Source organism: Dromiciops gliroides, chromosome 3 (assembly GCF_019393635.1).
Source record: "Dromiciops gliroides isolate mDroGli1 chromosome 3, mDroGli1.pri, whole genome shotgun sequence".
NCBI lineage: Eukaryota > Metazoa > Chordata > Mammalia > Microbiotheria > Microbiotheriidae > Dromiciops > Dromiciops gliroides.
In genome coordinates, this window is record NC_057863.1 from 226732358 (window position 1) to 226744086 (window position 11729).

At 40.4% G+C, this 11729-nt stretch overlaps 1 pseudogene; it reads right to left on the bottom strand.

Moving 5' to 3' along the window:
- Positions 1–57: 57 nt before the first annotated feature.
- Positions 58–745, bottom strand: LOC122747378 (annotated as a pseudogene).
- Positions 746–11729: the final 10984 nt, after the last annotated feature.

The window sequence follows — 11729 nt, forward strand, 5'->3', positions numbered from 1 at the left end:
TCCCCTTGGCCCCAGCAACCCCAGACCTCAAGGAATCTCATAACTCATTAGTTTCTGCTACTTCAGAGGGGGTGGGGCAGGCTCAACTTCCCAGTTGTCCTTGCCAGACAAGATGAGACAATTCAGCTGTGACTTGAGATAAACCCTGTGCTCCAGTCTTGGAAGTTCCCAAAGTTAATGTCCCCACACAACTCAGTGCAGGCCGCAAGAGCCACAAATGGGCTGAATCAGCTGGCACTGCAGCCCCCAGAACACTGCCTGCCAGACCCTTTCAGCAGCACACCAGGAGCCCTCGCCAAAGGTGAGTTTATGCTAGCTGTCCATGGGTGCTCCCCATGACCACGGACCCCTGAAGTGAGGGTCATTGACATCAGGGCATACTCTCCATGGGTGGTTTCCAGCACAGGCCCCTGCTGTGGGGAGGCTGGGTCATTATGCTTGTACCTGGTGGTATCTGGTACATGTGACAATCTTCTGTGACCCTGAGAGGAATTAAATGTCTTGGTCAAGATGGGAACCTAGAGATTCAGTCATTATGGACATTCTTAGCTCTGAATAAGGGCTCCTGGAATGATGTCTGTATGCTCCTTTCCTTCAGTGAATTCTCCTTCCTATCAGTGGCCACTATGTGTAGTTCATCTGGCTCAGGACACATCCTGCACACACTTGGACCCACACTGAGTTCCTTGACCTGTGACAGAACAGAGCACAGAGGAAGGTAAGGGATAATTCCTCCTGCTATCATGGTATTCTAGGACCCAAAGGGAGCCCAGAGATCAGAAGAAGACAGGGCAGGATACCCACCAGGGAAGATACATCACAGCATTCTCCCTACTAACTGCCCTTTGGAATCAGGAACATAATAAGTCTTTGGAGATGAAGCTTTTGTGTTTGGGAGGGGCCAAATAAAATAGAAATTTAAAAAAAACCCAGGTCCAGAGACCCCTCACACAAACAACTCCATCCCCCACATATCTCCAGTACACAGATCAAATGTGAACCCACAGGTAAGTTGTTGTGTTGTTTTTTTCAAAAGGTTTTATTGTTAATACACTTAGCACATGAGAAGCAGCTTCATATGATCAGGTAGGAGTTGTTTTCATGAGATTCTAGCAGCTGTCACAAGGTCCACCTCAAGAGGCCTGACCCTCACACAGGGCCTCTGAGAGGCTTGCCCACTGTGGACTATATGGGGTGTTTTTTCCCCTAACAAGTCATGTGACTTGAAGAACCTCAATGTTGACCAGGGCTGAGCTAGAACAGCATAGGTGCTAAAATGGAGGTAGCTAAGGGCTCCAGGCAGTCATATATTGCTCCCATGACAGGAAAAATCCCTAAGAGCCCAGAGAGAGGTAGGAGATGGGGGGAAAAGGGCAGCAGACATCAGGGGACTGACTATTCTATCTTCCCTGCCTGTGGCTCCCTGGTTGTTGGAGCTGTCAGTGGTTGTGGGAGATAGGAGGTATCTGTATGGAAGACACAACATAATGAGATTAAAATTTGAGGACCTTCCCCCCAAAAGGAAAATGGTGGCCTAGGATGTCACCAGAAGACCCCACAAGACATACTGTGACTCCTGACATGGGCAGGCAAAACACTAAATGCGAATGGGAGGTGGCAGGGAAGCTCTGATGCCTGAACAATATTGTGTCCCTGTCCATGCCTTCTACCTGACTTCTTGTTCTAAGCATCCTGCATTCTGGTACAATGAGCTCCATCCCCAAGCATCTTTTACCAGTCTCCCGAAAAAAGAGCCGTAACATGTGGACCTTTGCCTGAAACAATTTGATCTGGGTCTCCATGGGAATATGAATAATAACATAGAATAGCTAACATTTATGTAGTACTTATTATGTACCAAGCACTTTTATAGCTATTTTCTCACACATCTAATAAATGTCTGATGTCCAATTAGAATTCAGGCCTTCCTGATGCCAGGCATAGTGTTGGATCCACTGCCCCACCTAGGGGCCATGAATGAACTACCATTTCTTGAAATAGCTGCACCATCCATGGGGAAAAGGCAAAGAATGATTTTTCCAGAAATACTATGCTCAGTATGGTGTCAGATTCCACTGATAGGTGGATTGTTTTTGTTCAAGTGGATTTCTCCCTTCTTCATTCTTTGATGTAAAAGATGATTCTCTGGGGGCAAGGGGAGAGACAGGTAGCTTTGGAAGTTCAGGTGATACACAGACAAAGGAAAGGGAACAAGCATTTTTAAAGGGCTTATTATGTTCCAGGCACTGTGCTAAATGCTTTAAAATGTTATCTTAAAGATCAGAGGTGAAAAGGGGATGTTCATTATTACCTCTATTGTTCAATATTGTACTAGAAATGTTAACTTTATCAATAAGAGAAGAAAAAGAAATTGAGAGAATTAGAATAGGCAAAGAGGAAACAAAACTATCATTCTGTGCAGGTGATATGATGGCACACTTAGAGTGTCCTAGAGAATCGACTAAAAAGACTCCTTGAAACAATGAACAACTTTAGCAATGTTTCAGGATAGAAACTAATCCATATAAATCATCAGCATTTTTATATATGACTAACAAAACCCAGCAGCAAGATATAGAAAGAGAAATTCCATTTGAAATAACTTTAGACAATATAAAATATCTGGGAATCTGCCTGCCAAGACAAACCCAGGAAATATATGCACACCATTACAAAACACTTTTCACACAAATAAAATCAAATCTAAATAACTGGAAAAATATCAATTGCTCATAGATACACTGAGCTAAAACAATAAAAATGAAAATTCTACCTAAATTAACTTACTTATTCAGTACTATAGCAATCAAGCTACCAAAATTATTTTATAGGGTTAGAAAAAATAATAACAAAATTCATCTGGAAGAGCAAGAGGTCAATAGTATCGAGGGAATTAATAGGAAAAAATGCACAGGAAAATGGGCTAGCTATACTAAATCTAAAACTATGCTATAAAGTGTACATCATCAAAACTATTTGTCACTGGATAAGAAATAGAGTGGTAGGGGCAGCTAGGTGGTGCAGTGGATAGAGCGCCAGCCCTGGAGTCAGGAGGACGTGAGTTCAAATCTGGCCTCAGACACTTAACACGTACTAGTTGTGTGACCCTAGGCAAGTCACTTAACCCCGATTGCCCCATAAAAACCCCCAAACAAACAAGCAAACAAACAAACGAAGAAATAGATTGGTAAATCATTGGAAGAGGTTAGGTACATGCGACATAGTAGTAAATGATTACAATAATCTACTGTTTGCTAAACCCAAAAACTTCACCTTCTGGGGTAAGAACTCACTATCTGACAAAAACTGCTGGGAAAACTGGAAAATAGTATGGTTGAAACTAGGCTTAGACCAACATCTTACACTGTATATCAAAATAAGGTCAAAATGGGTACATGATATAGACATAAAGGGTGATAGCATAGGCGAATTAGGAGAGGAAGGAATAGTTTACCTCTCAGGTCTATGAAGAGGGGAAGAATTTATGACCAAAGAAAAGATAGAAAATATTACAAAATGCAAAATGGGTCATTTTCATTACATTAAATTAAAAAGGTTTTGTACAAACAAAACAAATGCAGTCAAGATTAGAAGGAAAGCCGAAAGCTAGGAAACACTTTTTGTAGCTGGTTTCTTTATTTTTTTCTGAATAGAATTTTATTTTCCAAAATATATGTAAAAACAAAATTTTAACATCAATTTTTAAAAAAAACTTTGTGTTCCTACTTCTCTTCCCCCCCTCCATTTCTACCCCCCACCCACAAGAACGCAAGAAATTCAAAACAAGTTATCCATGAGTAATCATGGAAAAATTCCCTTATTAGCAAGTTGTGAAAGAAAACAGTCAAAAAACCCAAAACTTCAGATTAAGGAATTGTCAAAGAGGCAATGAAAAAAAAATTTTTTTAATGTGTTTCCATCCATTTTCAGATACTATTAGTTCTTTCTCTGCAGATGGGCTGCAATCTTCATAAGTCTTTCAGGGTTATATTGGATCATTGCCTTGCTGAAAATAACCACATGCTTCCCAGCAGATCATCCCCCACTATTGCTGTTATTTTGTATACAGTACATTTCACTCTCCTTCAGTTCATGTAGGTCTTTCCAGGTTTTCCTGAAATCTATCTATAGCTGGAGAAAACTCTCAGCCCGTATTTTTGTGTGTTTTTCTGCCCCAAGGGTTCTTTTATTGCTATTTTGGGGGTTATTGTATCAGGAACCCTGTGGGTTTAATATCTTTCCTCTGCCGTCTTGGCTCCTCCCCCCATAACCAATGTTTCTAATAAAGGCCTCACATCTAACATATATAGAGAACTGAATCAAATTTATAAGAATACAATTCATTCCCCAGTTGAGAAATGGCCAAAAGATAAGAACAGGCAGTTTTCAGATAGAGAAGTTAAATCTATCTATAGCCATATAAAAAAAGTTCTAAATCATTATTGATTAGAAAAATGCAAATTAAAACAACTCTGAGTTATCAGATTGGCTAATATGACAAAAAAGGAAAATAATAAGTGCTAGAGAAGATGTGGGAAAATTGCATTGTTGGTGGAGTAGTGAACTGATCCAACCATTCAGTAGAGCAATTTGGAACTATGTCCAAGGGGTTATAAAAATTTGCATAACCTTGGACCTAGCAATACCACTATTAGGTCTGTATCCCAAAGAGATCATAAAAAAGAGAAAGGGACCTACATGTACAAAAATATTTCTAGCAGATTTTGTGGTGGGAAAGAATTGGAAATCGAGGGGATGCCCATCAGTTGAGGATTGGCTGAACAAGTTCCGGTATATGAATATGATGGAATACTATTGTGCTATAAGAAATGATGAGCAGGCAGATTTTAGAAAAACCTGGAAAGACTTAAGAGGACTGATGCTAAGTGAAGTGAGCAGAACCAGGAGAACACTGTACATAGCAACATTATGTGATGATCAGCTATGATAGCCTTGGCTCTCTTGAGCAATTCAATGATCCAAGACAATTTCAAAGGAGTCATGATGGGAAATGCTCTCCACATCCAGAAAAAGAACTATGGAATCTGAATGCGGATTGAATCATACTATTTTCACTTTTTTCTTTATTTCTAGAGGTTTTTCCCTTTTTTTCTGATTCTTCTGTCACAACATGACTAATGTGGAAATATGTTTAACATGACTGTACATATATAACCTATATCTGATTGGCTGTTGTCTTGTGGAGGGGAGAGAGATAGGGAAGGAGGAAGAAAAATTTGAAACTCACAGTTTTATAAAAAGGAATGCTGAAAAGTATCTTTATATGCAACTGGAAAATACTATTATGACTTAAAATATTATTTTATTTTATTATTGTCAATAAAAGTTTTTAAAGGAAATATTGCTCAAATCCTAAAAAGATAGGGGGAGAGAGAGAAAGAGACACAGAGAGAGACTGAGAGACAAGGGTGGTGAAATGGATTGGGCACTGGACATGGAGCAATGACATCCTGGATTCCAATCCTACCATACTCATTGTATGAAGCTGGGCACGTCAATTAACCTTTCTGTGCCTCAATTCCCTCATATGTAAAATGAGGGGGTTGGACTCAATGTCCATTAAGGTTCTTTCTAGCTTTCAATCTATAATTCTATAGTCTTATAAATAGTATGCTGCAGTACCATAAACGCATCATGATTTCACGAATGTGGGTACACTCTTCATTGATGCCTATTACAACCATTACATCCCTTAGTAAACGGTGTTCATGAGTTTCAGGGGACTAAAAAGTTTTTCCTTTTGTACAATTTTTCTAAACTTAGTTTGGCTGTTTCTTGTACAACAGATATAGTTCATTATCTAGTTGGTACTCAAAGTCCTTGGCATGGCTTCATAGGACTCAGGTTCACCTTCATGCCAGAAATTACACCACAATCTGGTGGAAACTGACTCATGACCTTAAAATAATGGTGAATCCTTGCAATCATAGTACAAACACTTGAATGATATAGAAATCTTCTTCCCAAGGTTGTAGTGAGGAAAAAAATTAGCTAACATTTGTAAAGAACTTTACAAATCTTTAAATGCTAGATAAAGGCTAGCTATTGCTAAATCCTATGATCTAACATCAAATGGAATCAAAAATCAATATGAGTCAACCATGCAATATGGAAGCCAAGAAACCATAGGTTGCATTAAGAGAGTCAGTGATCAGGAATAAAAAGGTGATAACTCCATTGTATTCTACTCTCATCTGACTGTATCTAGAGTATTACATTCAGGTTGCCAACCAACCATATTTGAGGAAAGATGCTGATAACTTAGAAAATTTTCAGAGGAGAACATCTAGGATGGGGAAGGGAACTGAGTTTATACCATGGAAGATGAAGCGAAGATTTAGAGTGGACTCAATTATATATTAGAAGAGACTGAGAAGACAGTATATAGTCAATCAATCAATTGCTAAGCATTTATCAAGGCCCTTCTCTGTTCCAGGTACAATCCCAGATGCTGACTATATAGATAGAAAGAATGAAACAATCCCTACTTTCAATGAACTTAATCTCATGTAGAAGGTACTAAGCACACATACAAGTACTTCCAGAAGAAATGTCAAGAGAATAACTACAAATCAGTGTAAAGTAGATCAATACAAACTAAGGGTGAAGGGTACTACCAGGTAGGAGGAATCAGAAAAGATGTCATGTAGAAGGTTGTGTCTGAGCTATGTCTTGAAGGAAGAGAGGTATTCTATCAGGTGGATCCCAGAATCATAGGGCCTGAGTATTAGAAGGAACCTCAAATCACATGTAGTTCAATCCAGACCCAGGGGAGAAAGAAGGGAATGCATTTTAGGTGTGGGGGTGTGAGGCATAGAGAAGGCCAGCTTGATTGGGTCACAGAGCCCAGATGAAAAGGAGCAATGTACCATGAGATAGAAAAATAGATAGGGGCCAGCTTGGGAATGACTTTAAAAGTTCAACATAGCTTCTATTTTATCCTAAAGGCAATAGGGAGCCACACTGGAGTTTATTGAAAACTGGAGTGACATGGTCAGATCTGTAGATAAGGTAAATAATTTTGGCATCTATGTGGAAGAGTGTGGAATAGGGAGAGACTTAGTGTACAGAGACCAATTAGGATTCAATCATTCCAATTGAGAGGTTATAAGCTGAAGTAGTACTTGTGTAAATAAAGAGAAAAGTGTCAGATACAAGAGATATGGTGAAGGCAGAAATGAGATTTGTCAACTGATTGGACATGTGGAGTGTTAGGAATGGGGCCGACTCAGGCTAGCACCCTCTTAGTTCAGGTTTGATGTTGGAATGAAATAGGTCACAAGTAGGTCAGTCAATGATTTATCAAAGAAAGTTTACTTAGTCATAACACAGAGTAAATATTCAGCAGGTATAGTCTAGCTTTTATCTTGGGTTCATGGAACCAGTTATCTCCATGTAGAAAGTAATTTAATCAGCATTACAGGGTGTGGAAAATCATGGGGTTTGAGGATGTTGTGACGAATAAAATCTAATGTGGTCATCTTTTCCTGCCCCCAGTGTTGGGGGTGGGAAAACTAGCTAGGGTTTACTTATAAATTAGAAACTTCAGCAACAGTTCAGGCATTTAAGCATTTATTAAAGTATATTAGGGGTTAGCAAAGAGATAGAGAGAAAGCCACCTTCACCTAGCCAGTCATGGTATTGTGGAAATTTATTTTAATTTGGGGACCCTGACTTTGAGCTGAGATTAAAAAGCCTTAGGCCCTCAGGGGTTTTTTCTGTGTAAGAGGAGCTGGCACCCCTCTGCCTCAGCTGCAGCTGTGGGGGACCTCTGAACAGGGCTAAGCTGTACCAGGAAAAACCTCAGGCCCCAGGTGCACAGTGGAGAGGTGCACGAAAACCCTCAGCGACGCTGGGGTTTGCTTCACCCACCCCCCCAGCTCATCCCAGGGAGCACAGGTTCAGCCGGCCTTGGAGGGGCGGCCAGCCCCAAATTTCACCTGGGAGAGCAGGTTAATAAAAAGGGGGTCTGACAAGACAAAGGGGAGACGGTACAAGGAAGTTGGAGAAGACACTAAGGGAGGAACGGACAGAAAGGGGGCTACTACAAGGACGCTAAGGAGACTGGAGGGGAAGATGGAGAAAAAGCTACAAAACAGGGCAGTAAAAGTAAGAGACACTGAGAAGTCTGTGAGAGAGAGAACGCTAAGGAGATGCAGGGGCGAGAGAGACACGCTGGAAGGTCGTATAACTGCATTTCTTTACCCTTATCTTTTTTTTTTTTTTTTGGTGAGGCAATTGGGGTTAAGTGACTTGCCTAGGGTCACACAGCTAGTAAGTGTTAAGTGTCTGAGACCCGGATTTGAACTCAGGTCCTCCTGACTCCAGGGCCGGTGCTCTATCCACTGAGCCACCTAGCTGCCCCTACCCTTATCTTTTACATTGATTTTTATAAATAAACTCTGCTTTGATTATTTAATTAAGAGGCTTCTTAATCTTTTACTTATCAATTTTGAGAGGGGCAAGTGTGGGGGAATTTTATAAATGACCCATATTAAATTAATAGCAGTCAGATAGCCAGCCAGTCAAAAGTCCCCAGATTAGTCCTCCAGTTAGTTTAGTCCCCCCAAATTAGGCAAGCAAGTTAAAATATTTCCACATTTGAATGGCAACCTTGGCAGGACTTACGGCCCAATTATAATTTTTCTAAACTTATAATTTTTCAGTTATAATCATAATTTTTCATATAAGTCCAATTATATAATTTTTTCAAAATAGATTTAGTTAAATATTAATTTTTTTTATACTATCAAAGAGAAAGAGTCCCACTCAGTTCCACTGGAAGCTCCCTGTGGAAAAGGAAGAGGGGCAGTCCCCACACACAGCTCCAAGCTAATTGGCTGGTAGCATTCAAGTTCATTGATTGGCATGACTTAAAGGCAGTCCATGAATTGTGATGTGACTTCCCAGAAGCCAATTTGACCTCAGAAATCTCAGAAAAGGGACAACTGGGTGGCGCAGTGGATAGAGCACCGGCCCTGGAGTCAGGAGTACCTGAGTTCAAATCCGGCCTCAGACACTTAACACTTACTAGCTGTGTGACCCTGGGCAAGTCACTTAACCCGAATTGCCTCACTAAAAAAAAAAAAAAAAAAAGAAAAAAAAAAAAGAAATCTCAGAAAGATCACCTCATGCTTTCTCAGCAGGGGGTGGTGCCCCTGGTTCTCACAATGCCTAGGTGGAGCAATGGATAGATCACTGGGCTTGGAATCAGGAAGACATCTTCTTGAATTAAAATGGGGCCTCAGACACTTACTTACTAGCTATATGACCCTTGGCAAGTAACTTCACCCAGTTTGTCTCAGTTTCCTTATCTGTACAATGAGCTGGAGAAGGAAATTACAAACCACTTTAGTACCTTTTGCCAAGAAAATCCCAAAGGGAGTCACAAAAAGTCAGACACAATTGAACACATACGAAAGGCCCCAACTTTTTTAGGCCCTAATGAGTCCAGGGAACCAAGTCCATGTGAACAGAAGCTACCAAGCCTACAATGAGCTGTAGTCTCTTGAGACAATCAAGACATGGGGACACGTAGGGCTTTATAATTTTTCAAGGAAAAACTAACCCAACCTTTATGGAGGAAAGAGATTGGATATTGCTCTTACCACATGGGGTGAGGAAGAAGGAGAGTTTGAAGATAATGCTGTGGTTATGAATTTCAAGACTGATATATATCCAAGAACAAACTTCAATAATAATAAGGCATGTCATTGGGGATTTGGAAAAGCAAACTCAGACTTTTTTTTTTTTTGCAGGGCAATGGGGGTTAAGTGATTTGCCCAGGGTCACACAGCTATTAAGTGTCAAGTGTCTGAGGCCGGATTTGAACTCAGGTACTCCTGAATCCAGGGCCGGTGCTTTATCCACTGTGCCACCTAGCCGCCCCCCAAACTCAGACTTTTAAAGAAATTTTTGTGCTTTCTTACAAGGACAGTAGCATCAGGTCTCTAAGAACATATTAATATTGATTTGAGAAAAAACACAAAAGGTCTGTGATTTCCCCTGCTTGAGGAACGCTGACCAAGAAGCCCAAAAGATGACTAGTCTGATGCACATACAAGTTAAGTGACTTGCCCAGGGTCATATAAGTATTGTCAGAGAAGAAACTTGAACTCAGGTCTTTCTAACTTCCAGCCTAGGACAATATCTACTGTGCACTTTCACTTTTAGAGAAACAGGGATGGAATAAAAACAGCAATAGAAGGCAAAGGATAAGAATGGAAGAAACACAAAAGAAAAGCCACAAGGATGCTAAATCATGATTGCCTTTCCCCTTTGTCCTTTCCCTTTAGTTTTCTTTCTTTTTTTTTTTTTTTTGCAGGCAATGGGGGTTAAGTGACTTGCCCAGGGTCACACAGCTAGTAAGTGTCAAGAATCTGAGGCTGGATTTGAACTCAGGCACTCCTGAATCCAGGGCTGGTGCTTTAACCGCTCCACCATCTAGCTGCCCTTGTCCTTTCCCTTTAGAAAGGGATTTTTTCTTATTCAAAGTTGCCATTAAAGTTTACAAAACCAAAAAATCTTGGATTTGATAGAAAGGTGATATTCCACTAAAAGGTAGAAGGAATTCCTAGATTTAGAGAGGTATCTTAGAGGATATTTAGTTTAATTCCCTTCCTTTATTTTGCATTTGACACGACCACAGTCCCCAGCCAAAGAGGAAGCACAGTCTTGCCAGCCTTGGCTTCCTCCTTCATGTTCCCCTCCCAGAAATGGGAGGCTCCTCAAGTTGATTGGCTGGTAGCCTTGATAGACAGTACCCACAAGCAATCATCACTTCCTGACGCCAAGGACCTTGACTGTATGGCTTGCCCTCAGAGGCCTTCTCCTCATGGCAGAGCTTTTCTACAGTAAGTCACCAGCAGGTGGCATCATTCCAATCGTTACACCACATAAGAAGACATGCCGTATTTCTGGAGTTGACATTGAGGAAAAGGGTTAGATGTTGCATTGATCCTTTTTCATTTTCATCTGATTCTCTCAGGCCCACTATTCTAGCCTCAGATTTCCTTTTTCCTGATTCTCATCTAGTGTGTTAGTGATTTGTCTTAGCATCATGGCATCCACAAGTTTGACAGGAGTACCATCTATAACTTCAGCAAAACCGCTGATGAATATGGTGACTGGCACCATCCTTGGAGAGTGGCTCAGTGTTGTCTGATGTGTACCTATTAGTTGGATAGATGTGATACTTCCTATCTTTCAAACAGTTCTTCTATGTATGAAAGTCAAGTAACCTGATCTATGTTTAACTACATCAAATAGGTTCACTGTACCTTTTTAAGAAAACATCTCGGGCAGCTAGGTGGCGCAGTAAATAAAGCACCGGCCTTGGATTCAGGAGTACCTGAGTTCAAATCTGGCCTCAGACACTTGACACTTACTAGCTGTGTGACCCTGGGCAAGTCACTTAACTCTCATCGCCCTGCCAAAAAAAAAAAAAAGAAAAGAAAAGAAAAGAAAAAGAAAACATCTCAAATATGGGAATTTATTTTGCTGCAGCATGACTATTGCTTGAAAGGGTTCCCCCCCTGCCCCATGCACACCCACTGTTCAGAGGACAGGACAAGTGGGAGAAACCCAAAGTAAATGTTAGATAATAGAAAATAAAACTAATTAAAAAAAAAGAAAACGTCTAAGCTATCAACTTGATTTTATGCACATGTGTATATATATATATATATATATATATATATATATGTAGA